This window comes from Catharus ustulatus, chromosome 2, assembly GCF_009819885.2.
Source record: "Catharus ustulatus isolate bCatUst1 chromosome 2, bCatUst1.pri.v2, whole genome shotgun sequence".
In the NCBI taxonomy this organism is placed as follows: Eukaryota; Metazoa; Chordata; class Aves; order Passeriformes; family Turdidae; genus Catharus; species Catharus ustulatus.
In genome coordinates this window covers 2395124-2423081 of record NC_046222.1, presented here as the reverse complement: position 1 = coordinate 2423081, position 27958 = coordinate 2395124, and the positions used below count along the sequence as shown (strand labels likewise).

Genomic DNA, 27958 nt, shown 5'->3' with positions numbered 1-27958 from the left:
ACAGCTCTATTAGAGGTGGCCACTGTAGCAGCTTCATCTTTTGTTTGTCAATCTGAAAGGTTTTCACTGCCCCTAGAACCAGTACTGGGCATTGGTGCTCTAAGTAAACAGAATAGGATGAAAAAAAAAATAAAAAAAAGGAGAATATCTATAAATTAGTTGAGTTAAGCTATTTGCATTATTTCATCTTTCTCCTTTTTACTGCTGACTAATTTTGGACACCACTTTAAAATAGAAGAGCTCTGAAGGCATTATTTTTACTGTTAATTAGGAGGTACAGAAGGAGATACAGGTGTATAGTATTAGAAATAAGATTGTGCTATAAAGAACCATAAATATACATATTTTCTACATTTTTGTGCACACATATTTGTGTTTTGCATGGATATATAAGCACTGCTACATTGCCATGACTGAGCTGTTCTATCATCTATGTGGGAAAAATGTTTCCCCCTGCAGTTACACCCCCCTTTGTAAGAAAGCAATAGCATTGTTTTATCTACATCAATAAACAAAGTATCTTTACTAATCTTACAGAAAGAACATAATCCAGTACTAAATATTTCTGAGCTCTGAATCAAGTCCTCAATCACGCACACAAAGAAAAATCAGCCAGTCCTTTACTGAGCACACAGGGCCCTGGGCAGGCTGCTCTGCAGCAAGGTTTGCATCCATAAAAAGGAACCAGCAACAAAAACTCAAAAGGGAAAAGCACACTCCTCATTTTTGTTAGTAGGAATTCCCACAGATTGCAGATCTCCTGGGATGAGACAGATCTGTTTGCTGTGCATCTGCACTGCCTCGTGCTGGAGGAAGAGTAGCTCCTGAGGAAAATCACCTGGCAAGAAGTGGCTGAGGCAAATCACTCAGGAGAAAACTTAAGTGATGCATTTATCCTTTCAGAATGAGCTTCTTGGAAACATGATTGCAGCCACTCTTGTTGGAGCCCTAAAGCCTGGGAGTTTCAAACCTTCTGTGCTTTCTGGCACTGACCCCCTGGAGAACACTGCTTTTGACTTGAGACTTTGGAAAAGACTTCCAAATTTGAGTGATGGAGTTAAAGTCACAGGTGTGTAATTAGTATAGAAGTGTGTAATTTCACATGGTAAAGGGTTTTGAATTTGGGGCTTTACAATATAGTAATAGATATGATACAAGATGGATATTCTGGGGCATTGTCTCTTCCTTCTTGTTCTTCATGATTTCAGGTGATCGCTCTTGGTTGGATAGTCAGTACCACAGTGCAGGTCACAGGTGTTTGGTTATTGGGTCAAAAGTATAAATAATATAGCTGTTAGCTTTTAATTGGATAGTTAGGTTTAAAAGACCTTGCAACTAGATAGATTCACCTCTATTTTCTCATTTTTGGCTTGGTAGCTAGAAGTGCTGAAGAACTCTCTGTACTTTAGATAAGATTTAATAAACAACCGAGTCCGAACAAAAAATCCATCTCTTGGGCATTCAATCCTGATTCTGAGTGAAGGCAGAAGAAAAAAGCTAACCACTGTCACCTCTGAAATGGATGAATTCTGTCCAAACTCATCAGTTCCATCTGCCAAACACAGCCAGGCAATGGACCCACAGCCTGCTGGGGGTTTCCCCTCTCCAGAGCTGCCCAGCAGGTCCAGCTTGCCCCTCACAGGCATCACAACAGGACATGGGGGGCAATTAAATATTCAGTGTCCCCCACAACAGGCACAGGCAACCTGACATCATCAGGATCAAATCTATGAATTTAAGAATAATTTTTCAGCTCCTCTCCTTCATTCCACTCTCCTCATCTCCTCCAGACTGGAACCACTGCTTTTCCATGCCCAAACCTGTTTCACCACATTTTAGAAGTTCTTACAAGGGAGGTTTTCTCTCTGGATACAGGAGGTTTCTGGATCAGATGTGTGTTGCTCTGTTCTTTAATAACATCCAAAATGCAAAAAAATTATTTCCTTTCAAGTAGTAACCTGAAAAAAATCACCTTTTTCTTCCTGATAAAGCTAACAGGACATTCATTTTCCCTGTGACTTCAAGAGAGTTGCACACCTCGATAGAGAGGAAACAATAATGCAGAACTTAGAAGGTACAGTCCTGGTTTCTAGACAAAAATGACTGGGAGAAGCAATGGTACATTTTGTCATTCTATTTCCTAACACTACATATTAATCTGGAAACTGGAGAAGAAAATAGCATTTTCCTACACTAAGACATAAGAAATACGTAAAGAATGGGTTAGAAACTCATGGTCTGATTTTTTTTTTTCACAGGTTTGGATAGTTAGGTAAAAGGTAAAAATGCAAAACTTCACCCAAGCACTTGATTCCTACATCAACTCATTACTGACAGGTACTTTAGTGTAGCAACAGTGTAAAATACAACACTTGGTCAGGTCCATTTTGTGAACCAATTCATGAAGATGTACTCAGTCAGATCCTCACTGGCAGGCATTTTTCAGTGTGCTCCTCATCTCTATTTCCCCATACAATTAAAGTTAAATGAAACTCACTACTTAAATATCCTACAAATTCCTATAGCCACATATTTACTAGATGAAAGAAGTTTATGAGTTTCCCACACAACTCATTTTCTCTCCTTGTACCAACTCCTCCTGCAAAACTGTGACCATCACTCAGCTGGTTCCTACAAAAATCTCTGAGGTTGCCCAGCCAGTTACCAGGGGTAACTCTTAAAAAAGCTGAACAGTTTTCCTGCTACTGACAATTCTTTCCAACAGAATGCCTTGGAAAGGATTCCTGGTTGTGCTGAGACACAAAGGAGCTCTCATAAAGCAACTTCAAGTAAATAAATAAAGTGCTGTCTAACTATCTCAGTGTCCTGCATTGGTTCCCATCATGTAATTACCCTGATTTAAAGCTAGTGGTAATTCTAAAGGAGACTTTACTGGTATTAAGATGAGCAGCCATGAATTCTGACTCTGAAAATCAGTGATTTGGTTCTCCTGTACAACAGCCCTGCTCACCACACCACAATGCAGTATTTCTGCCTATGTAGCACACCCCTAAAATGCCTATTAAGAACATGTTTCCTTTCTAGAGACTCTCTCCTGCCTGATTCTCTTGGCCTTCCCCATGCACACAAGAGAAAGCATTATCAGCTCCCTCCATGTAGATTTCCAGGGGGTAAAACAAATCTCTTTGCAGAACTGGAGCAGGGATGTGAAACACAAAGCTCCCTCAGTCTCCCTCTCATGGCATCAAGCAGAAGATGAATGGAGGTTTGGGTGGAACATGACACTGGTGCTACCAGAAACTGCTTCCAGACTGGGGAGTGATGCTCCAGGGTTCACTAACAGCATGTTCCATCAGGAGTGGTGTCAGGGAAGGAAAAGAGCCCTAAAACTGAAGTGATTCCTCCACACAGTCTGAAAGCTGCAGCAATTCCAGAAACACGTGGAGTAATAGCTGCTACAGTGAACGGAATACAGTGTAAATACCCCCACAAGAATGGAAATAAACAAACAAATCTTGTGCCAGGTAGAATCACTCTGAGATTCCCCTCACTGCTGAAGAAATGAGCAGAAAAGCCTGCTGGGAGACACTGTCCTGAAACTTGCAGTATTTAGAGAACCATCTACAAACAACTTCACCAGTGCAAACCATTTCCAAATTGTCTTTTTCACAAAGAAAATACAGAGCAATAGCCAATGTCAAAAGATATATTAAATATTTTTTTCTTCAGCTAATTAACATTTTCCATTAATATTTTTAAAAAAGGCATAAAAAAACCTCACATCATCATGCTGTCTTTTCCTGTTTGGCATCCAAACTATCAGTTTACAAATACCCTGGTTAGTTATTGAAAAAATACCAACAAATGGGAAAAATTAGATTTGCTATGCAACCTAAAAAAAAAAAAAATAAATAAAAATGGTGAATGTCTAATTGAAATGTGTCATATAATTCCAAGCAGCAAAGAAAATACTCTGTGGCAGAAAGGCAGCCAGAACTTGGTTTTGGGTTGGGACAGAGCGGAGTCAGCGCAAAGCCCGATGTACATTTTTGGGATGGTGAACCCTTCCCAGCAAAGGGGGCTTGCACCTGCATTTCACCCACCTATGAACACAGATCTGAGTCTCCCCAACTCTCCATTGCTCCAGCAGTGGCAGCACATCACTCTTGTGTCTCAGATTATTCTGGGGATCAGCATTTATGGACAAGCAGGCAGAACTCAGGCAAGCCCAAAGTTTCACCCTTGCAATTTTAATTTCCAGTCAGGATCAGCTATCACGCTGATGTTGCCAAAACCATGCTGAAAGCAGCTAAGGCAGACCAAGAAACCTTTGGGAAGGGACAACAAATAAAGGGTGTCCAACAGTGAAGCCTGGTTTTAAGCAGCCTGATTTGCTGCTTGCTCAATAATAAAAGTCAAGCCTCCTGTGATTTTACGGTCCTGCATTTCCCCTCAAATATTTTAGTGAAGATGTTAGCACTGCTCGGAATAAAATGATCTAAAAACCAGCCAGTAGAACTTTGCAGCACTTACCCAACCCACATGCCAAGAGTTTGGCCCATTTACTATAAAACTCTTTCCCAAAGCCAGGCTGCAGCCCTGAGAGAGGCACAGCCCTGTGAGCTCTGCACTTTCAACCCTCCTTGCCTGTGCTCTGACACTGCACAATGCAAACATGATTTTGTGCAGAACATTCCAAATTTGGCAACTGTCATGTTCAATCTGTGGTCAAACTCCTGACTGATGCACTCCACCAGGATAGGGGCAAGGGATGAACAAGCAAACAAAAAACAAAATGAATTAAAGAAAAAAAAAGCAGTTGCTGCAATACTGAGCCCAGGAATCTGCAGAAAAGACTGGAAAGACCAAGCCTCCATTATTTTCATGCATTTAAATGTTCAGTAGAAACTTCGCAAAATTAAGAGATTTTGTCACATATATCAGATTAAAAGACAAAAAGCCAGCAAAATACATCAAATTACCCTAGAGATTATTGCTTCTGCAGAACATAAAAGCTTCCACCATCAATTCAGATGATTTGGCAAATTCTAATTTTATGGTGGCTTCCTGCAGTTTTCGAAGAGGAAGAATTTAATTTTCCTCCTTCCAGATTTTATTTTTCATATCAAACACACTCCCCAAGAGCGTCTGAGGCTAGATTTAGATACCTCAGCTTTTCTTACAGCTGAAAAAGAAGCAGCAGCAACCCCTCACTGCAGGTTTCCCTCAAAAGGCTGCCTTGAAGGAGGGAATGCCTATAAATAAAAACATCACCTGCACTCCATGCTAAGAGGAAGCTCTCCAGTGGTCTTCCTCCTTTTGCTAAGTATGGAGCTTTCCTGTAGAAAAGGGACAAATATCCACCCCTTCTCAGTGATGAACACAGGCAAAACAGATTTTTATTTCTTTTTTATTACTTTGAAACATGAGTGTTCTCTTGATATTGTTAAAGTGGCACAAAGCTCAATTTCCAAGTATGCAAAAACATATGACTGGTGGTGGGCTGGAATGCACTGTTTATCAAAGGGGCCTAATAAGGTTTCAGTTTTATTAGGCTATTTCCTGTAAGTTGATATGTGCCAGTTCTTTTCATTAAGACAAGGATATAAAAATTAAAAATGGATTAGCCTAATGGGTTCCAAATTACTGTGTCGCCTTCGCTTCTTTGCATTTTTTCTAAACAGTTCCAACTGGTTCTTTTCCAGTACCTCCTACAAAAGGCAAGAGGCAGAAAGCTTCAGGATACCTGAATTAGAGTTTAGCTGAACTCGCATTCAAATGCCAATCCTACAGATCTCGTTCCATTCCACCACTCTGGCACTAAATCTGATATCACTGAGGCACCATGTTAAATATGCAAATGCAAAATGGGGGCTACTGTGTTGAGAGGGAGTTTAAATTCCCTTTAAAACCCAAGATTTTTTCCCCTCTAAGAGGAAAAAAAACCCAGAAACTACAGATGAGATTGAGTTACCTAAACCCTGCCAAGCCCTGCCTTTTATCAGCCCAGAATAGCAGAATAGAAGTGGGTCTCTTGTAGGATGTGTCATATTTGTCAGTCCCACTGGGTGCCCAAACCCTGAGGCACATAAAATGGCACCACATGTTATGTCTAGCCAAAACTCAACATTACTCAAATCATTTTAGTAAGTTCTGAAGCACTTCTTAGAAAGGTTTAACCACACTGCACATCTAACTTTTTTTACTTCTGCATTCCCTTGGAAGAAAAAAAAATGTAATTTCCAGTATTCACTAGTTGTACAGAATTGAGCTCTCTGAAGGTCTGGTAGATTTGGAGCGTGACAAAGATCCCCCTTGGGAAGACTTTTAGCAGCTTAAAGGGGAAAATGAATGTTGAGTCAGTGTCCAAGTTCACTTAAGGTAAGCTGAGAAGTCCAAACCTGCTATGACACGCTTGGTTTCTAGAATTCCAGACACCAAAAAGTGTCACAGAAAAGACTCTTGGGCACACACAATACCCACAACTAAAAGCTAAAAGTTCCAAGGTTCCCACAAATTTTAATGCAGTTCAAACATATACAAGGTCCTGAAATCAACAAAATCCACAGCAGATGATCAATACTCCTTTGGAGGACAGAAGTTTTTTGAGACAGGGACCAGAGCATAAGTCCAGGAAATGACTATTCATTTGTTAAAAAGGCTGTGATATCCCCCAAGTGAATCAACTGGCAGCATGCCACAACTCAGAAAAAAAAAAATAGATTTTGCTTTTAAGGAGCTCCTTGCATGGGGCACAGAAAAGCCAAAATAAAGAGAGTTGGGTTGGGCTTGGTTGAGTTTTGTTTTTCTAAGTTTAAAGCACAGAAGTCAAGAATCATAAAACAATTCTGAGAATCCTGAAGCACTACATTTGGAAAGCCACATACTCAAGTGTGCCCTGATAATTTTGTCCAGCTTTTCTTCTCCTCCTCCATGAATAAAGATCTCCAGCTTGCATGGAATGCTTGGGTCCTTACACAGCTGCCCCACAGACAAAACAAACCCACACAGCAAATGACTCAACACCATGGTGCAAATTGCAGGAGTAAAATGCCAATAGTATAAGAAATCTCCTCAGATGTCTTGCTGAGAAAATCAAGATGCTGAACCCATTTTTATTTTCCAATGCAGTGATGTCACCAACATGATATTTTCATTGTTTGCCAGGTTAAGAGAATTTATGGAGGTAATTAATGCAGAACATGTGTGCTGAGCTATCCGTATGAAAAATGGAATTGCCCCGACTTCATTTGCTGCCTTTGCAACCAAAACCCCACTAACATCTTTTTCCACTATTTCCATATGTGAGAAACACAAATATTTATAACAAAGGTAAATGCCTAAATGGCTGCTCCATTCCCATCTACCCACAAGACACTTTCATACCCCTGTCTTCTGCTTATTCTTCTGCTTCCACCACCTGACCACAAAGGGCTCAGGTTTCCATTCTGTTCCATAAACTGAGCATGTTCCTCACGCCTCTTCTCCAGTGTTTCCTTCCTTGGTTTGCACAGAAAACTCCTGTTTTAATTTCTTGAACACCCTCTGTCTAGCTCTAGGCCATCTTTCAGGAAAAGCAATGCCATTAAAAATTTAATTCTTGTCTTTTCTGTTTTGGGCATATGTAGGGTCAAAGCATCCCCCCTCTGGTAAAGCAGCTTTTAGTAAAAAGGGCTGGACACACAGCCCTCAAAATCAGGAAAAAAATGGTCCTTGCCTTACTCTTTCTGGCTGAATGTTGATTTCTGGAAGGGAAGGGACAGAAAAAATGGCCCAGGCACGAGAGGAAGGGTGGGCAGGTGGGCTGGGAATAAAGAACCTGATGAGCTTTCCCTACAGCTGGGGTTTCCCTGGAGAGTTTGGGTGAGCACAGAACATTTTCCACAGCTGGAACCACATACTCCAGGAACGCTGAATGCTCAAGCACTGCTAGGACATTTGTTCTCTGAGGAAAATTATGGGAGAAAAGTTTTTCAGGATAAAGTTCTCATCATCTCAGAACCTGTCTCAAGATAAAGAACATTAAGACTAGGCAGACATAACTTGCCTTGCTTCTCTTTTTTCTTTTTTTCTTCTTTTTTAAAGACAGCACTGTCAGAGCAGGATTAAATAGAATGGTAAAAATGCCTCTTCCCCTTCTTAACTGCAGCCTCTGTTGAAATTCACCCCTGGTAAATCAGAGTACAAGCTTACTAATGTAAACAAAGCTCAGACTTTCAGGGAGGCAAGGAATTTCTTAATTTGTGCTTTGCTCACTGTTCAGATCCCTGTCAGGGCTGAATTCTGGGCTCCTAATTTTGTCAGCAATCAGAGGAAGTTTGGATTTTTATTTTTTTTTTTTAATATTCAGATCAAATTCTCTTCATCTCTGCCTACTTATTCTCTCCCTTTAATCCTTCTCCCCCCTCCAAAATAGATCACATAAAAAGCCTTACCTCTTAAAGTCAAGAACAAACCCCCTCTAGCTTCTCAGCAACTAAATTCAGCAATCCCATGTCACTTGTTGTTATTTGTTACTGCACAAAGTTTGTGGGAAGCCTACCATGGACCAAAATATATTTTTGTGCTTTAATTGTAATTTATTTAAAGAGTAACATGTCACTCTATATTTTCTACAAACCCCTTCATTCTAAGGCACAAATTTAAAAGTTTCAGATTTTAATTACTGTCCTCTTATGTGAGGCAGCTATACTTTAGAAGGTTTAATTGCTGTTTAAAAAAAAAACAAAACACCAATGTCATGCAAATCTTTCTATCCAAATATAGATATAAAAACATTATGAGAAACCAGCTGGAAATTAAAAAAAAAAGCCCCATTCCCACACCATATTACACTAAACTGCCCTGACTGAACCTTAACATTCAACCTATTGTTCTCTTAATTGCTAGCAAGTTTCAACCACTGTTCGTTTGCTCTGCTATTCTTCTTTCATCAATATTTTTCCAGTAGATTAATGGGATTTTCCTCCATATTTTGCCTGAAACAGTAGGACATGGTAGTTAAACGAACAAAAAAAAAAAAAAAAAGAGAGTGGTACAAACGTTTCTGCTTACAATGTGTCTGATTTAATAACATCTCTGCAAATTCAAGGCTCTGTGTGCTGGTGTTTCACTCTGGCTCCCGCAGACTGCAACTTTTCTGTCACCATCCCAAGGTTTCTTTCAGGCAGGATTATCTTTATTTCTACATCTTTATTTCTTTCATTCATTCACTGCAGAAGTTTGAAAAGAACTTTCAGTTTAAGGGGCTGAATTTTAATCTTGCATCTGTTTCACACTGCAAAATGAGAACTTGCGTTCGGATTTAGCAAGCGCCTAAGAAACTAAAAAACACAAGACTACTGCTGGGGAACACAATCCTAAACCCACAAATTGCTACCACACTCTATTTCCAAAATTACACTCCTGGGAGTCCATATCTAATCTTCTGAATTAACCTATTTTTGTTTAAAAGTTCTAGTTTTTGTTTAGAACAGTTTAACATGTTTTTATTTAAAAAAAAAAAAAAGCTACTGCCCCAAAGTATTTATAGAAATAAGGGCTGCCCCACTGTGGTGAATCTTCAGGAAAAAGGATCATTTCACAGTAGTTAGATGCTTTTGTAAACAAAAAAAAAATTCTTCTACTTCACTCCATCATTTCTTATGGCAGGTTTCTTCCTCCTCGCAAATATATTTTCAGCAATGCTTCAACACATCTAACAATGCAAAAGAAAGGAAATGTTCCATTCCAGAAGAAGCACTCTTTGGATGCTGGAATTAAGTTTTAGAAAGGCAGTGGGTTAGGGAAAGCCCTCTGCCCCACCTCTGGAGATTTATCTAACAACTCTGGAACCATCCAGTTTTGCACCTTAGGGTACCAGAATTACCTTCTGGGCTTCAATACCAGCTCCACTGAGCAGAGCTTTGAACTTCACCATAAGTAAAGGCATGATTATTGCTCCAGTTACTTATTCACTCTTATTTTCTTTCACAGAAAAATCAAAGAGCAGCTACAAAGCCACACGAGTTACAGGTATCTTATGGCACTGACTCAGGCTCTGTGTAAAACTCCACAAACAGGACTGTGGTATTTGGTAACAGCTCTGCAGTGACCCTCACTGGTGATAAAATCCAGAGCTCTGAAAACAAGAAAATGAACACCTGCATCTGTATTTCCAAACTTTCATCAAGTGGGGATTACAAGAACAAGAGCAATTATAGACATTTTCCTAGAGGAAAACTCACAAGTTCTCCCACAGAATCAAAAAGTAAGTATACTAATAGCAATTTACCTAACTCCAGCAGAGAATAATTTTTCAAAAAATTAAAACTAATTTGTACATCCTCCCAGCTGGGAATGAAAAATTTAAGTTCAGTCAGAACGCACTCCTGATTTGCAAAGCTTTTGTGTAAACAACTGTTGAAGTTGGTGTGCCTATTATCAGTTTCGTGCTTGCCCATCTGGTGCTGCCTTTTTGCTGAAGCTGAGGGTACAGAAAGAAGAGTTCTGACCCATTTCTCTGCCCTGAGTGCTTCACTGGGCAGCAAATAAGTTATGTCCAAATTAACTGCAATAACAAGTAATTGCTGCGTCCAATTTGCACATCTGTGTTTCAAGCACCTGCTTTAACTTTGCTACAATGGAGAGATTTTTTCTTTTTAATACACTGTGCTGAAATAGCAGTAAGTCAAGAAAAAGCCCAGTGACAAACAGTAAAGAAAATAAGTTATTCCACATGTTACAGTCTACTATCAAAAATGTTGCAAGAAAATGATGCGTTTACCCAGCTTCTCCTGGTTTTAAAACTATCAAAGTGTGAATTTTAAAACATGTTTATTACTTGTAGCAAATTCAAGTAAATTATTTGTAAAAATGTGTAACAAATTTTGTAACTGGTGAAGTTACAAGTTAGGATTAAGCACAGAAGCTTTGAATGACACAGCTGTATGGAAAACAGTCCTCTAGCCCCACACGACTCTCAGCTTTCTGAAACTAAATTTTAAAAGGTATCACATTCAGACTTGAAACTTAGTTTTAACTTCTGCAGATAAACACTCAATTGCAAGCCAGGGGCAGCAGCAGGAATAGTGTCAGGAGAAATGAAGACTTACCCTGACCTAATGATACATGACATAGAGTAAAGTAAGATTTGCAAAAAGCATTTCCCCTTTCTGATTCTATTGAGAAGCTCCCAGTACTGTCAGCCTTTCCCAAAATCACATGCAAGGTTTGGGCAAGAATTTTGTTTCATGTGCAAGCAGCACATTTTTCAAAACCACACCAAGGGCTGTCACTGCTACAAAGGCACAGTAAATTGTCTTCAGCAATTTTAAGTGTTAACAGAGACCAGGTCAGATAAAAATGGTGCATTTAATTGTGTGGTTCTGCAAATTCGGAGATGGTAATCAATGCTCAAAAGACGAAACTGCAGCTCCAAATCCAATACAGACTGAAAAGAGAGGCTGATTGGAACCTTCTTACTGTAAACCCAAAACAGGCACTGTTTGAAGCCAAGGACTGTAAGCAAATTTCCCATATTGATCGTTTGGTAGCTGTGTTCACAAGAAATTAATTTTATGCTAGATTGAGAGGTTACAAGAAGTTTCCTGTCTGCACAGTCAAAATATTATTGAAGCAATTCAGGTTGTCAGTAAAAGCTTAAACAAATTTGCTGATAATCCTGTTAATGACCTAGGTCAAGTGTTAACTGTTGTGGGTTATAAAACAGTGAAATTAAGGTGGCTGGTACCCTCAGGCAGGCAATATAGTTACAGAAGAGACCGAGGAGAAATTATTAAATTAAAGAACGACAGAACTCATTCGATTTCTTGATACCACAGGGATTATTCAGAAAGAGAACTGCATCCTTCTAAGAAAAAAGAAAAACAAGCATCACCAAGCAGAGAATATCCAGCAGAGCGGAACAGGAGAACCTGTGGTTTCTGTGCACCTACGGGGGCCAGTCTGCAAACTCCAAACTGGAAAAGTTGGATGTTAAATCTTCCTGACATTCCTCTGCCCCTCAGAAAACAGCACACACCTTTTACCAGTAAACACAGACAAATCTGAGCTTCAGAGAACCGCCTTGAGCTCCTGTGACTGCGTAGGGAAAATGCAGGCAGATTTCTGAGGAGCACGGCAGAGAGTTTTAAAACAAACTCAGGGGAAAAGTTTTACCTTTTAATCAGAAAAAAAACCCCTAAATAAAACTTCTCTGGGATGAAGCAAATTAAGAAAATCTCAAACTCTCCAAGCAAAAAAGGAATGCATTGAGCACCACAAAATGCAGTAAGCCAGCAGTTTGTCTTCAGCCCCTCTTTCCTCCTTTTCTCCCTTCATCCCATCCACTTTCACTGTAGTATTACTCCAGCAGTCATCAGCTGCATCATAATTGCAAATGTTAAGTGAAGGTGGATTTTAAAAAAGTAAAATAATTATTTCAAGTCAAACAAATTTAGGAGCTATTTCTCTGATAGCTCTGCCCACACTCTTGTTACGTGCCCACTGCAACATTTACATCCCCTAGAAGTTAGACTAAGCTGCACAAACACACCAAAAATTAGTTCCATGCGTTGTTAAAAGAATTTATGGGGAGAATTTCAACAGTAGCTTTAATATAAAACGTAAGGAAAAAGGCAGACATTTTTATCCACATGCCTACATTAACAAATGCTGTCCAAAATACATCTTTTTTCATTCTCAGTGGTTGAAAAAGGAAACTTTTTGAAATACTCCTGAGAAATGTAGAAACATCTATCTCTAGTTTTGGGAGGAAATTTATGGCAACAACAGCAGAAATGTAAATGAAGTGGTCAGAAAAAGATTATTTAATAGAGGAAAACATTATCTTCTGACATAATTTAAAGCTGCACGCTTGTTCATCAAACAGTGGATCAGCAAATTATAATAATTAAGATATCTAAACTCACACAATCAATCTGTACCTGTAAATAATCTATCTGTATAGTGTAAATAAATAAAATAATTACTGAACTTTCCTAAATAAGGGCTTAAAAAAATTTAAAAGCCTTTTAGAGTTGATCTCTTTTTTTAAAAGAAACTGACAGTATTCCTGTTTTTGAAAAGCATAGTGAAATATACACTTAAAAAAAAAAAAAATAAAGCCATTCAAAAGCAGGTTACCCTCCAATAACTGCATTTTTATTGTTGTTTTCACTACCAATTTTGCAAATGTTGCTCATCTTGTACAAGCTCTTGAAGCTGAGAAGAGAGAAGGGAGGCAGCATTTGCTGAAAGCTGACTTGGACAAGTGTACTTAACATGCATTCCGTATGATACCCATATTTTCCTCCTTTATCAATTCTCAGCGCCAGTGACTCGAAACAAAGACACAAAAAGTGGGGGTTTTTTTGCAAACTGGAACGCTCCAGCATCTTTCTGGCACAGGCACTGTCAGATTGCAGAATGTGCCTGCCACTGCCATGGAGGCAGAGCTGCTCCGCCGGCTACAGAACCACAACCATTTCCCAAGAGCTCCTAGCAAGACTACAGGAGCCCCTGCTCACACTCTTGCTTTCATTCCCGAAATGGACTTCTGAGAGACGACAGGATTTACAAAATAGCTTCTGTCTGGAGGTTTGAAAGTGACTCATTTTAAAAAATCCCAAAAACACTGCACACAAAACAAATTTACATAAAACATACAAACAGATGACATACTGCTCTTCTTGTACAGTGGTACTGTAATTATTTCCTAGCAATGAAACCGACTGATTAAAGATTACCCAGGACTTGCAAAGTTAGCATCTTTCCTTATTTATTTTTTACTATATTTCTTTTTCCTTCCAGAAATCATTCAAAGTTGTTATCTCACTGCCTTATCGCACAAGCACCCAGAATACCAATAAGTACCTCAGCATTATTTGTAAGGGAGAAATAATTGCTCTGACAGGTTTCAGAGCTTCTCTACAGAACCATGCAAGTCAAGCAGGTGTGAGTTTTACGTGGTTCTTGGGTGCTGGAAGTTCTTCACAACCTTTGCCCTCTAGATTTTATCCCTAAAGATGATTACTCGGGACATCCTGGTCATGCCGACTGCCTTCCCTGTGCAAGCAAGCATTTCTCTTTTTTCTTCATAGGGAAAGGACAGGGGTCTTTAAGAGGTCTTTTTTTTAGTATTTCAATAACTTTCTCAGTTTCTGGTTGTCACTATATTTTTTCCCCTGAAACCTAGCACGGGTTTTCAGCAAACGTCATCTTAGAAATTAACACAGCAAAACAAAATAAACCGCTCACTCCTTTTTTTTCCCCCGGAAAATCACACACATCCAACTTTAACACATTGATACACGTCCGATACGAACAACACGATCTGATAAAAATCCGCTAGGGAACCAGGGGGAGGTTTTACAGGGGAGCAAGCTGCTTTTGTGTATTAATTAAAAGTTTTGAGAGACTAACGCAACCACCACCCCTGCGGATGAGAAAGGGCTCGGAGCTGTCCCCGGGCTCCCCGGGCACCTGCTGGGGCTGCGGCTCCGGTCTCCAGCCGTGCCGGAGCGCCGCACAGCTGCGCTGCCTCAGCCGGGGAGGGTGGGGAGGGCAGGGCGGCTGCCTGCCCGCCCATCCATCCATCCATCCATCCATCCATCCATCCATCCATCCATCCATCCATCCATCCATCCATCCATCCATCCATCCATCCATCCATCCATCCATCCCCGCATGGCGATGAGCGCGGCCGCGCTGTGCCGGGGCGATCGCCGCTGCCGCACGGGACCACCTTAACGGGGAGCGGGGCGGGGGAGGAAAAACGGGGAAAAAATTAAAAAAAAAAAACAAAAGAAAAAAAAAGGAATAAAAATAAATAGAGAAAGAAAGGAAGGGGGGAATAGCGGAGAGGAAGAAGGAGGAATAAAGGGGTCACCCGGCCGTGGCTCACCTTCGTTGGCGGGGCGGGCGCTCAGACGGCCGGCAGCGCCGAGCGCGGCGCGGAGCAGCAGCAGCAGCAGGAGGAGGAGCGGCAGCGGCGGCGGCGGTGGCGGCAGGCGGCGGTCCATGTCGGCGGGGCAGAGCGCAGGCACAGCCGCATGTCTCCGCGCCGCATGCCACCGCTCCGCGCCCGCTCCGCGCCGCCGCCACCGGCCCCGGCGCCGGGACCATGCCCCGCGCCCGCCTCCGCGCTGCGCCCGGGCGGGGCCGCCCCCAGCCCGCCCCGCCCGGCCCCGGCCCCGCCGCGCAGCCCCCGCCCCGCTCCGCGCCCCGCACCGCCCACCGCACCGCCCCGCCGCGCCTCGGAGCCTCCTCCAGCCCCGCCAGATGCTCCGGAGCCTCCTCCAGCTCCAGGAGATGCCCCGAGCCCACCCCAGTCCTGGAGCCCGGTCCCACCCCGGGAGATGCTCCGAGCCCAGCCCAGCCCCGGGAGCTGTCCCGGCGCCCGCCCCAGCCCTGTGAAATGTCCCGGCGATGCCCCCATCCCCGGCGGTGCCCGTGACGCGGAGCGGGCTCGCTGACACACCCGGGAGCTGTGGGTGTTCACCGGCCGCGATCCGGCCGTGCCATTCCCGGGCTCTCCCGGGCGGAACGCGGGGCCGAGGAGCGGGGAAAGCTCGGGGGGTTTGGGGCTGCAGCCGAAGGAACGCCAATTGCATCCTCATCCTCTGGGGCAGCCTGCACAGGCTCTGCTCCAGAAGTTGCCGTGTAAAATGGGTGGTTTTTAGAAGCGCTCTCTTCGTGCTGGCGCCTTTCCCTCTGCCCTTGCAGCCCGTCAAGGCTCCAGATACCTGTCAGAACACAGAGAAACAACAGCGGTGCTGCTCTCAGGGGCAATCACTGCACACAGCTTCCCAAGCTTCCCAAGCTTCCCAAGCTTCCCCTTCTCTAGAGCCTTTTTTCAGAATATGGACAACTTCCTTCCCAAGTGACTCCTCTCATGTCTCCAGAGCCACCCAGCGAGGTCCCATGGAAAATGGGAAAATATCTGAATAATACTGAGGTCAAATGACTATTTCACTCCAGACCAAAGTTATGCATCCTCATAGTAGTCTTGCTCTGAATGCAAGTGCTGTCTGCACACACAAGAAACAGGATGGGAGGAGAGGAGCCCCTGGCAGCAGATGTGTAAATACGTGGCAGAATTAACATCAAAAATCTTTGATAGCACAGAAAGCGATCCCTACTGTTTCTCAAACCAAATCTGAACAACCTCCTTCACCATCCTTGTGTCCTCAGGGTCAGCTGGGAACTGCCCTGAGCTCCAGGCGTATCAAACAATGCAGAACACAACACAGGGGAGACATAAGCACTAAAAATTAACATGCTATTAATCGCCTTTCCTGTTTCCAGGCTTGATTATTCAATCAACCATATTAAAGAATCATCAAATTTAATACCATTTGTTTCATGTCTCCAAGCCTTCCTTTCACTCATATTTACCATCTACCCCACTTTCTCTGCGGTCAAACTTCCCAAAGATGGAAAAAATGCCCAGAGCTCTTGAGCAAGAAACCTCCAAGGGCAGAGGGAGGAGCAAGGTGGTTTGGTCGTGAAGTTAACTATGAACAGCCCAGAGAAAAACATCTCCTCTTCTCCTTTGTCCTTCTCAAATCTTATTTCACCACACCTTTCCATTCATTGGACAAAGATGCTTTCCCACAGCAAAAAGGCCAGAAATTCACATTCCTCAAAATACAACTTTCCCTAGTAATAAAAACTACTTTGTTTTTGAAGGGTTTTTTTTGCCAATTTTTTCCTCAGCTTTTTTTTAGAATACACTGTTTTCATTGAGTTCTGTCATACAACAGAGGTGTGTCTTTAAAAGCCTACTAAGTTCTCAGGACTACTAGTTCTGGTCTCTCTGAAGCCATGTCTTTCTTTCATGATTTCAGGTAATTTTTAATTTTTTTTTTTTTTTAAGGTGTGAGAAAAAGGTGAAAGAAAAATGGTAAAGAAAAAGGGTGAGGAAACATAACAAATCTGGAGGGTGGGGAGTGGGAAAGAACGAAGATGTCAATCAACCCAAAACCCAATAAACTTCCATTTTCAGTAAGTGGAAAACAGTGTTTCCAAAGAAACAAATTTTTGAGGTTACTCATAGAAATCACTTTCTGAATTTGTAAATATCTCAGCATCAGTGAACACATCTCATATAGGAAAAAAAGTATAATTATCAACACAATCCATATAATGCAAATTTTAACATCAAACTTGCCAGAAAGAAAACCTCTCAAGTGAAAAAAATGAATAGCAGAAATACTTGGGAAAATTTAAAACAAAGAACGCATTTTTAAACAACTTCACTTAAAAAAACCCCACAAACCTGGGAAAATTCTCAGCAGGAAAGAAAGATTAAATTCATTACAAATTTCTCACTATGTTTTTTTCTCTGTGACGCATGTTGTGTTAGTTTTGTGCAAATTGCATGTTTACTCTATTAAGAGTAATTTTCTGTGAGCTTAAAGGGCACCTTTGAAGAAAGAAAATAGCCTCTAGTGGCATTTCTACAAAACCAGAGTGCACATGGTAATATCTTTGCCCTAGCATCCATAAAATCCTTCTGGAGAAGCACATAACCATGATTTATGATTTTCTGCCAAGCCTGGGCTTTAATTTCTTTAATATATTGGAGATCAAAATCCTTACTAAACACAAATTTTATCTCTTACATTTTTCTTTTGTAAACAGGGAGGTGACACATTCTGTGATTGTATAATGGAAAAAAGAAATCATAACACATGGGCAGAATGCTCTGGATCCCACGTTTGCATACTAAATAGGAAAACAACTTTCTGCCTAATGAAAAAATGCTACAGATTATTAGGAATAGCCACAGAAGTAATCAATCAATTTTTCCAATGGACTGGGCCACAGCCTGCTTCCAAGAAGCTTTTTAATGTTTATGGCTCTTGAGAGGCATCGTTTAATTAATTGAATGACACAAAACTTCTAATCTTGGAGATTTAAAGTGTTTTCCTTAAAAACAAACAAAAAGAATTAATGACAGGTTCACTACTCATAAAGAAAGGTGGCTGGACAATCCCCCATTTATTCAGGGAGGAGGCAGAACAATGGTCCCCAAGTGATGGCTCGCCTGTGCCTCCATGGGATTGTTGGGAGGCGTGAGAACATTTCCCCCTCAATTTCTGGGATTTATTTATGCAGGTTCTTGTTTGTGATGTGGATATATCTCCCTTCACACAGACCTGCAGTGACAGAACTTTTCCACATCAGTCATAACAGGGACAGGTCTTTTAAATAATTCAGTATTCAGTTAGGCCTACAAATAACCACCTCAGTGTGTAAAATATATATATGCATCTGTTTTAATATTAACTATTTAGTGTTCAGGTAAATATATTATAAATGGAAGCATTACTGCTTGAGTTCATCCTAACTCTGACATGGGCCAGTCTTGGAGACGATGACCAAGGAGGAAAAACCCTCCCACGAGCCACCAAGTAGATTTACTTAGTTTAAATATTCTTTGGGAGAGGTTTTAAAACATAACTCAGAGGTCTCCTAATGCACAGTGTTGCCCTGAAAATGCAAGCAGATGAGGAAATGCAGGATGTGAAAGAGTAAAAGGCAGGATGCAATAAAAACAAATGATAATGAAGTGTGAAAAGTTACTTTAAATAAGTCATGTAAAGCTAAGCTATAGCCCTTTCCAATCAATACTTACATAATAATTATGTGAAAATCCAGACAAATGGATTAACAAGACAGCGTAAAAAACTCAGCTTTGAGCAGCAGCAAAGCTGAACTTGTAATTATGAAACAACTGCTCACCAACCCCATCATGAAAAAAAGTATGGAGATGGAAAAGGGTAAAAAAGCAAAATGCAAATGCACTTTAGCTGCAAGTTTCTCCCATAAAGTCGGAATCGTTTGTTAAATATGCAATAAAAAGGTGACAGTCCAAGCACTTAGACTGAATTTACCTATCTGTAAACAAAAATCTATAGAAGCCATAAAAGAAAAGCTTCACCAGCATTACTGCCAGTTTTCAGAGAAAAGTAACATTTATGTGCAGGAGACAGCATTGCTACCATGAAAAGAGCTTGCCAAATTTTAGCTTTAGGATGGAGCACTTACAGTAGAAATCCATGAATCCTGTAAACCCAGACTGTATTATGGAGACACTGGCAGACCTCCAATAAGGTGCATAATGATAAGTTTGATCAGTTTGTTTTTCTTTGTGCAGGTCACAAAGAATGTTCAGAAATTTCTGTTGCGAGGCCAAAAAAAAAAAAGAAAGACAACCAAGAAATGAAATATTTTATTCTCATGTATTTCAACTCACTGACTTTTTTTTTTGTTGTTTTTGTTTTTTCCAGAAGAAAGTGCAAGACATTGTTGGACAAAAAATAGGCAGACACATTTTAAAGTAAATATATGACAATACTTCTAATAGCAGGGATCAACATCCAAACTGGGGAATGCACTTGGAGAGCACACAGGCAAAAATCCGTAATCTGGCTGAGCTGGATTGGAAGAATTCCTTTGTCTTTGCAGAGCCAGGCTTGCACACTGACAGCAAAATAGGTTTATTTTTGCCAGCTAAAAAAAAGGGAAACACTCATGGCCAGCTGCAATTTTAGACAGCAGAATGCAAATACTCTGAAGAGTCTGCGTTCACAGCATGTGAGAACTCCTTAACAGTTTCATTTCCACAGGCAACTTTCTGCATCTAACAGTTGATTATCTTATTTTATTTTTTTTTGCCTCAGTAGAGAATACCTGAGATTCTGCAAATGATTGAGGTATTTTTATATTTTCTGGTTATTTGCTGTTTTTTCTCAAATTGCTGCACCTCCTCCCAGGTAGTCAAAGTTTTCTCCTCTTCTCTCTCATGGAATTGGCACCACAACTTCTGTCCACATCCAAGGAAGCATCAGGGGATAGAAAATGATGGGGAAAAGACCATAAAGTGGAAATATCTTAGAACATTGAACTCCACATCCAGCATCAAAGCATGAAATTATTTCACACCCTTGCTCATAATGGCAAGGTGGGTATTTGCACACTATACATATGGTTACTAATTCCCAACCAAATGCTACCACCTAAGAGGAAAATCAGAATTCAGAAGGGGACAACCATTTTCCAAAGGCTTGTTCCCAGTTCCCAGCCTGCATGGAGACAGAGAGTTCCTGTTTGCTTCAAAAGCTGCTTCATTCAGGACTTTGGGGAGAGATTAATCAGCTTGGAAACTGAGAACAGCATTGTATTTAATAATTGGGAGCTATCTAAGCTCAGAATTTGTCAGGGTACACAGGTCCTTCAGAAGTTCCTCCATGGGCAAGTTCCTCATGTGCCCAGCTAGTAGCAACATTTCTCAGCCTCCAACCATACATAACACAGCAAAAATAAACCAGAAAAGCCAAGGTAGCCCCTAATTACAGCCCCCAAACCATCCTTGCCCCCAGCTGGGTGCAGAACACGTTCTCAGGGTCACACCTGTGCTGCTGGATGAGCTCAGCTTCTGGGAAACATCCCCATCCTCCTGACCCATCACCCCAGCTCACCCTGTGCATGCTGAGAAGCTCTCAAGTCTTCCAGTCTTTCCTTCTTGATTATAATGAGTTAATTACTTTGCCAGAAAGCACGAGGTAGCTTTTTATTAATCTCCTTGGCCACTTGGGCAATGAAGAATTGCAGTTTCTGCAGAAGGCTAAGCTAACATTATCTAAATATTATTCTTTATAATTATTGGACAACACATGCAATAAATAATTACACCTCATTAGTATTCTCCCAGCCCAAATGACCCATAGCAGGACAGTCTGTCAACCTTGAGTCAAGCAGCCCTTATCCATTAAATGGAATATTTATGATATTTTAGGCTTTCCTTCCCAACCCTGTAGCCAGCTGCAGCTCTGTAGTGAGAGATGGAGCTCCTTAAACATTTTAACTCACCAAAGAGGGCTAGAAATGCAAACATTTCTTATTCTGAGCTGGAGATGTGCTGTCTATGTCAGGAGAATGTATTACAAAAATTTCCCGTCTTCTTGAACACAAAAAAAAAGTTTTTTCCACTCCAAGATCAGATTTGGGTTATCTGAACTAAATTTTAAACTTTTAAAACCTCCTTTTTCATCAGGGTTATTTTTCATGAGACAGACAGTTCATGACTTAAATGTTGGCTATAATATTTGCTCAAAGAGATTCCCTCATTTCTTTGAGCTGTCACCAAAACCTGGAAGAATGTGTGAGTTACTTTTTTGGTACCAGAAACAAAGAAAGCCTCTGTCATTTGTGTTACCAATCTAAAGTTGCTGGGAAAGGTTTACCAGCATTGAAATTAGTCATCTCTCTAGAGATTTTAATGAGAGAAATAAACCAGTACTCAATCATTTCCTTTGGATGCATCAGCTTTGGAACTGGGCAGAAGCAGCAGAAGTAAAAGAAAGAAGTAACAAAAAAATTGTACAGTATGGTGGGGGAAATTTATTACAAAGAGTTGCAGGATTTTCCTAAATGAATGCAATGTTCTATCTCAAAAGGCAGCTGTAGATGCATAGAGTGAAAAAAAAAATGCATAATTTGAAAAACAAACCAAAAGAACCCCAGAAAGTGAAAAACAACCCAAAAAACCCCCCAAACTATTAGAAAAGCTGGAGACAATTAGCAGGAAATAGTCCCCATTCCGTTCCTAAGCTGAACTTACACTATTGGCATGCCAAGCTGCAAAACTAAAAATCCAAAATCCACTAGAATCAAAGAGCATTACTTGAGAGGACACTCCTCAAAAAATGACATAAAATGAGAGCCTTACATAAAATGACAAAAAGGAAATGTCTTGCAGTGGATCTGTGAAAAAAATTCAGGAACTTTGTCAGATGTGTGGAGGGGAAGGTTTTGCAGGAATCCAACCTGTGCAAACCCAGTGTACTCTGCTGGGTTTATGGATGTGCTCCCTTTAATGGGACTTTGTTTTAAATAAAACTTTGCTTTAAGATGGCAGCTGAGTGAATTATTGCCATTGCCCAGGAGAGACCAAAAACTGCAGCATTTACAGAAGAGCCCCTGAGATAAATCACAGAAAGTGGAAGGAGGAATGGAACCTCCTTCTCTGCTTGAGGGTGGAGAACTTTGCAAACAAGTCCAGAAAAGTGCAAAAGCTGAGCTCTGTGACCCGGGGGGGGACAGAAGAGAGGATCAGATCTTTTATGTTATGGGTCCTGATTGTTGGGTTGGTTGGGCATTTTGTTTGTTTGTTTGGGTGGGTTTTTAAAATTTTTGTTTCTGTTTTTTGTTTGTTTTTAAATTAAAATCCAAGTTATGACATCACCTACTTCTAAAGGCTTTGCTGTTATATCAATTTCAGCCCTATACATGCTGGGCCACCTGCCCTTTAGTTTTCCTCAAGAAGACTGGAAAAAATTTTTGTGAGCTCTAGAATAACAAAGAGAGCATTTTCTGTTATTTTATACAGTCTCAAATGTTTTGTCTAGAATTAAATAACCAAGCCATACTGATTTTGCCAAGTTTTTTTGTTGTTTCTTTCTTCTCTTTTTTTTTTTATTTTTATTAAGCAATCTGCACTGGGTTTGTCAGACAAGCAAATATATTTATATTCCTTCCACATATGTTGTCTGACTTCATGTTAGCCATTTTGCAAAGGAGGTAAATAGGTCTTGGAGACTTTAGGAGTTTCAGCTTATGACCTCCCAGCTTTTACAAGAGAAAACAAAAAATTGCCCACTAAACATGTTAGGAAGAGCACTCCATTTTTAAAGGATGTTATTATTTAAGTTGGAGTTGTAATGGACCTAAGCCACACCTACTTAGAGAACAGGGCCAAACATTGCTCTTGCTTACAGCAGTTTAAATCCTTGGAGGCCCTTATTACTAAGAAAATTGAGTAAGATTTCAGTAAAATCAATTTTTAAAAGCACCAGGAGCTTGCTGTTGACCTCAGCTACAGCAATCTGTGCAGCTTTGCTAAAACCTGCTCTCTCTCTCTTAAATCTGACTGACGCCACTGATGAATTGTGCTGTAAAATTTACTGCTGCAGTCCCTTAACTCACAGAAGCTGCTGCTTGTGTTTCTGGAGGACCCTGTGAGATGGAAGGGAGAGGTTTTCCCAGACTGGCTGCAGGAATACAGAATTCTTTTCTCTCTTGCACCACTTCTCAGCTCTTTTAGCATTTAGAGGAACCCACAGCAGCAGCAGAGGTGGGGGAACAGCCCTGGAGCAAACTGTCCCCACCTCTGTCCCCACAAAGTACTGTACAGAGCTGCCAGGTCTGTACCTGCTATTTCCCTTGCTTTATGTGCAGCGATCTGGTGCTGAAGCCACAATTTTTATTTATCATCATTATTATTACTGTATAATGGGATCTTTGACTATGACTATAGCACCTAGAGTACCTCAGGAATTCAAGCAAGAACTGTTTCACACCTTCCAACTTCCCTTCCCCTGTGCACACTCAGAAGCTTTCAGACTTTTTACCTGACACAGCCTGAGATTCCTGGCTTGGTAATGAGGTAATACTATTTCCATTTTCAGATTTCGGATTTTTCAGCTTTTTCCTCCATGGAAAAGCTTCCTTGGTGGCACATCAGTCACCTCACACCACCAGACTGAGCAGCAACACTTAATAAGCAATATTTAAATATCCTACCCAATACATACCTATCAATAATGCATATCCAAACTCCCACAGTAGTTTCATTTTTTAACATGTCTCTGTTTGCCATCAAATCACCATGTGCACTTTGATCTTGCACGCTTGACACATTTTAACAGACAGAAGGAACAGAACCATCAGTTCTTTCTGGCACCATCTGGGGTTCTTTTACAGATACTTTCTCCCTGGCTGCCTAAAGCTCAATTCAGCTTTGGTTTTTGTTTTTGGTTGTTTTTTGGGGTTTTTTTTGCCTTTTTCCCCCCCATACCATCTTTCTGATCTTCTCTGCTTGTCCTCAGGTTTCTTCCCAACATCACCTTCCAAGCCTTTACCTTTGTCACACATTCCAGTGCTGCTGTAAAGCTCAGGAGAGGTGGGTTTTTTTTTTCCCCCTTGCTATTCTCATTCTGCTTGAAGTGCACTGCAATTACAACAGGATATGAACTATCCTGCACTGTTATAGATGTGTTCAATTTTCTCTCTTTTAGTAGAAGTCTTTTCCCATCACTTTGGCCTGACAAACGTGACATTCACACATTGATTGTATATGTCTGCTTTACACAGCATAGCTAATGACTTTCCCTTACCCTGACTTGAATTCCAGATTAGTTTTCCTACTGCTGAGCATCTCGTTCTGTCAATAATTGCAGGACAATTATCTCATTTGTGATTTTTCCCTCCAAATGCCGATCAAATCCGTGAATCTTAGAGTCTGTGATGCAATAAATGTAAGGTTTTAAACTAATACTTCATTCTGGAGACTCTCCTCACTCTGTCTGTCAGTCTGCAGACACCCCAATGACTTCTGCATATTCTCAGAAGGGAATTCAGTTTGCCTTCTGCATTGCCAAATACCCAGTCTCCTCTGAAAGTTGTTATGTGGTGCTGTGACACAAGTGTTACAAAATTTGAGGCTTAATCTTAAAAGCCAGGACAGAAAATAAGATTTTTATCATAAAGCCTGTTACACCTGATTCTTCCATCACTTGTCTTAATGTAAAAAATACTTTATAAATCACGGGGTTTTCTAGAGGCAGAGGCCAATCATATCACTGAAGATTTTGCTTTTATCTCTGGGGGATCTTCAGACATCATCTCCTTTGCAAGGTGTTATTTTGTGCAATGAATCATGGATACCATTTACTACCTTACACAGCTCTTCATTTTGGACTTTCAATCTTGAGTGTAAATATCAAGTCTCACTTGAACTCACCTGGCCACTTCTGTTGTTTTTTTTTTTTTATATTAATTTTTTATAGACTCAGAAATGAAAAAGAAAATACTGGTATTACTGAACAGATATCAGATATCCATGAAAGATGGGAGGGAAAAATATTTTTTTCCAGATTTTTAATCTCCTCTTCCTTCCATGTGCTGAAAATTATCATAATTTCTTCCCACTAAAGAATTCTGTAAGGCCCTGAAAATTAAGAGATGCAAAGCTATCTTTGACCTGTGACTCATTTCTGGACCTTATCCACTTTAGCCTGAACAGACAATCCAATTTAGGAAAATAATACCTTCAAATAATTTTTTTCTTTGTTTTGGCAGCAAATCAGAACAACTGTAACTAAATAATATTGATTTGAAGTCTGTATCAAGAAATGTAATATTTAAAGAGTTCCCTAAAGAAACACAGGATGTCAAATTCAAGGAAGGTGATGTATAATTTGATGCCAGGATTGTGACTTTGGTGTTTCAAACTTGGGAGACACAATGGTAGTTTTGGCTGTTGGTTGCATTTCAGAAACCTTGTGGTTTTGCATAATATCTTTTCCAGTACTTCTTTCCAGTCAATTCTTTGTGCATTCAAATCAAAATATATTAATAATGAGAAAATATTAATCCTCTCCACTCCCTCACTCCCTTACTCACAGAATCATTAAGGTTGGAAAGTACCTTTAACATCACAAAGTCAAATTATTTTTAAAAAAGAATAAACCCAGTGAAAGACTGAGGCAACTTCAATTTACCAGACATTTTTCTACTTTGTGGTTAATAGAAAAATAAGTTTAATGACAACGTGACAGATGGTTTTCTTTGTGTAACAGAAAAGAGGGGATAAAGAGATTTGACTGAGAGAAATCAGGACTCTTGTCTCTCATCATGTATTTTGGGAACTGCAGGCTTTTTGGTTTAAGGTAACCATTTAAACATTGAGGACAGAACTCTGAAGCCATTTCATGGGTCAAAAAGATGAACATGACTCCATCAGAAGCAAGGAATTTGTTACAAACCCACTACAAAAGTTAAGGGCACATTGGAAGGAGGAAGGCTTAAAATAGATCTCCCAAGAAATATGAGTTTCATATTTATCTCCAGTGGAGGTTGCAGAGTGACACAAACATCTCTGTGTTGTTTCTGTGTCTCACTCAGTTTTATTGCAGATCAATCAGAGAATACTCTCTACTCTCCATGCATAAATATATTCCTGCCAGGGCTTGAAATATAGATTTTTCCATCACAATTTTTCAATTTTTTTTTTTTTTGGGTGCTACCTTTAGATCATCCTGGAGGTCCACGACCGTTCATTCCATCCTCTGCCCCTCAAGTCCCACCAGCTGGTGTGCAGTTGTGCCTGATCCTGATCCTGTGCTTCCCTGCAGGGCTCTGGCTCTGGGGACACAGCTGAGGGATGTCCCCCAGCCCCATCATTCTTGTGATGCTCCTCACAAGAGTAACAGCTCTGCCCTTCGAGCCGGCAGGAGCTTGAGCCCATCCTGAGCATGTCAGCCCTTAAAACCACACCCTGGATCTGCACTTCTGCAGATTTGGCCATGAGAGGTCAAATCTGCTCCAGGCTGTTCCTTCAGCCACTCTTTTAATGGGCAGCTTGTGACAGCAAGGACAGCTGTCGGCAGACAATCTCAGACTGCACAGCTTTGCTGAATGAATGCCACCCTGAGTCAATAGCTCCACTGTTTACCTTGAGAAGATGAAAATCAGATGAAACTCCTGAGGTTTTTTGGCAGGTGGAACAATTTTCCCCACAAGGAACAGGCACAGTGAGTTTGAATTTGTATTCCTGAAATACAACAAAGGTACTCAATTAATTTGGAGAAGTCACTATCAATTTCTGAACTTCCATTGAGATACCATAAATAATGCTTTGCAAGCTTATTAATTTAATAGCTCTGATATCCATTCCGTTTCGTCATGTGTTTGCCAGGCTTTTATTCATTTTGATTTGTTTTTTCCTCCTCAAATGTTATTTTAAATAGCTCTCATGAAATAGCTGCATAATAAGTGTACCCTTTTGTTCTTCTTCAAGGAAGCTCAGCAAAAGCATAACAAATAATAAAGCTGATAAAAGGATACATGAAATGCATACCAAAATACAGGTTTCTTTCTGAGGCAAAGACCATTTAACTTCAAGCTAAGACATCTCTCCTCCTGAGAAGCTGTTGGGCAATAGATTGGAGCCAGAGCCAAGCAGTGGAATTCTGGTTTTACCCTGCTCATTTTACCCTCCTGACTGTAAGTGTGCAATATAATAATGTGTTATTTGGCCACCCAGCCCAGAGAGGTAAGAGGGTCCTTTCATGGCTTTCAACTTTGCTGGGTGAGCGAGAATTAAAATGAGTTGTTATCAAGGAAACAGAATACATAATGATCATGGCAGAGTCTAAACTAAATTATGACATTTATGCTCACACACTTTTATTTTGGAGAGTGAATGTGACTGAACAAGGAAATTATCTCCAATTAGGAGGGGCTGGGGTCATTCCATTAATTATGTCCATCACAGCTAGTTAACAATATTGATTAACAAGATAAGAAGCAGAATAAGCCATTCATCCCCGAATGGGGTTGTTATAGATTTCTAGTGAATTCCTACAATGTATTTCAAAAGGAAAATTGCAGAATTGGAGGTGCCATAATTCCAACAAAGCCTGATTTCAAACAGGCTCTTCTGAAAAACATTCCTGAAACAATCTGCTTTTGTTAATATGGAATAATTATGGAGCTAAATAAACATACAAGAGCATTCCATAAGTGTGCCTGACACACACAGGAAAACACTCTTTGATCCTTGAAGCAGAAAGAATTTCAGGCCCAAACTTTGCAGGGCTGAAGACAAAGACAAATTAAAATCTGATTGACTGCAAGTGATTAAGAAGAATGCAGATCTGCCACAAGAAGTCCTGGACTAACTTGGAAGTGGTTGCCTAAGAGTGGCTCAGTGTAATCCCTGGTTTAACTGAAAAACTGTCAGTGGAATCAAATTATGAAGTATTTTGTCTGTGAGATATTATGAAAGAGAAACACACATGTATGTTCACACTCACAGACACAATTGCTCCTCCTTCACATTTTGCAATAAAATTCTTAATCTGTGAGATAACCTACTATTTTCAAAAGAAAAATCAGGTTGGTTTTTACTGCTTTTTTCTTCTCCTTTTTTTTGTTTTTTGTTTTT

At 40.5% G+C, this 27958-nt stretch overlaps 1 protein-coding gene across 1 annotated transcript in view; it reads right to left on the bottom strand.

The window, feature by feature from the left end:
• The window catches only part of EPHA3 (EPH receptor A3), a 171788-nt gene extending 156857 nt beyond the window's left edge, over positions 1-14931 (bottom strand). The window contains exon 1 of the mRNA XM_033053498.1: positions 14846-14931. The gene's annotated coding sequence lies outside the window, so the exon portion shown is untranslated. The remainder of the gene's footprint in view (positions 1-14845) is intronic.
• Positions 14932-27958: the final 13027 nt, after the last annotated feature.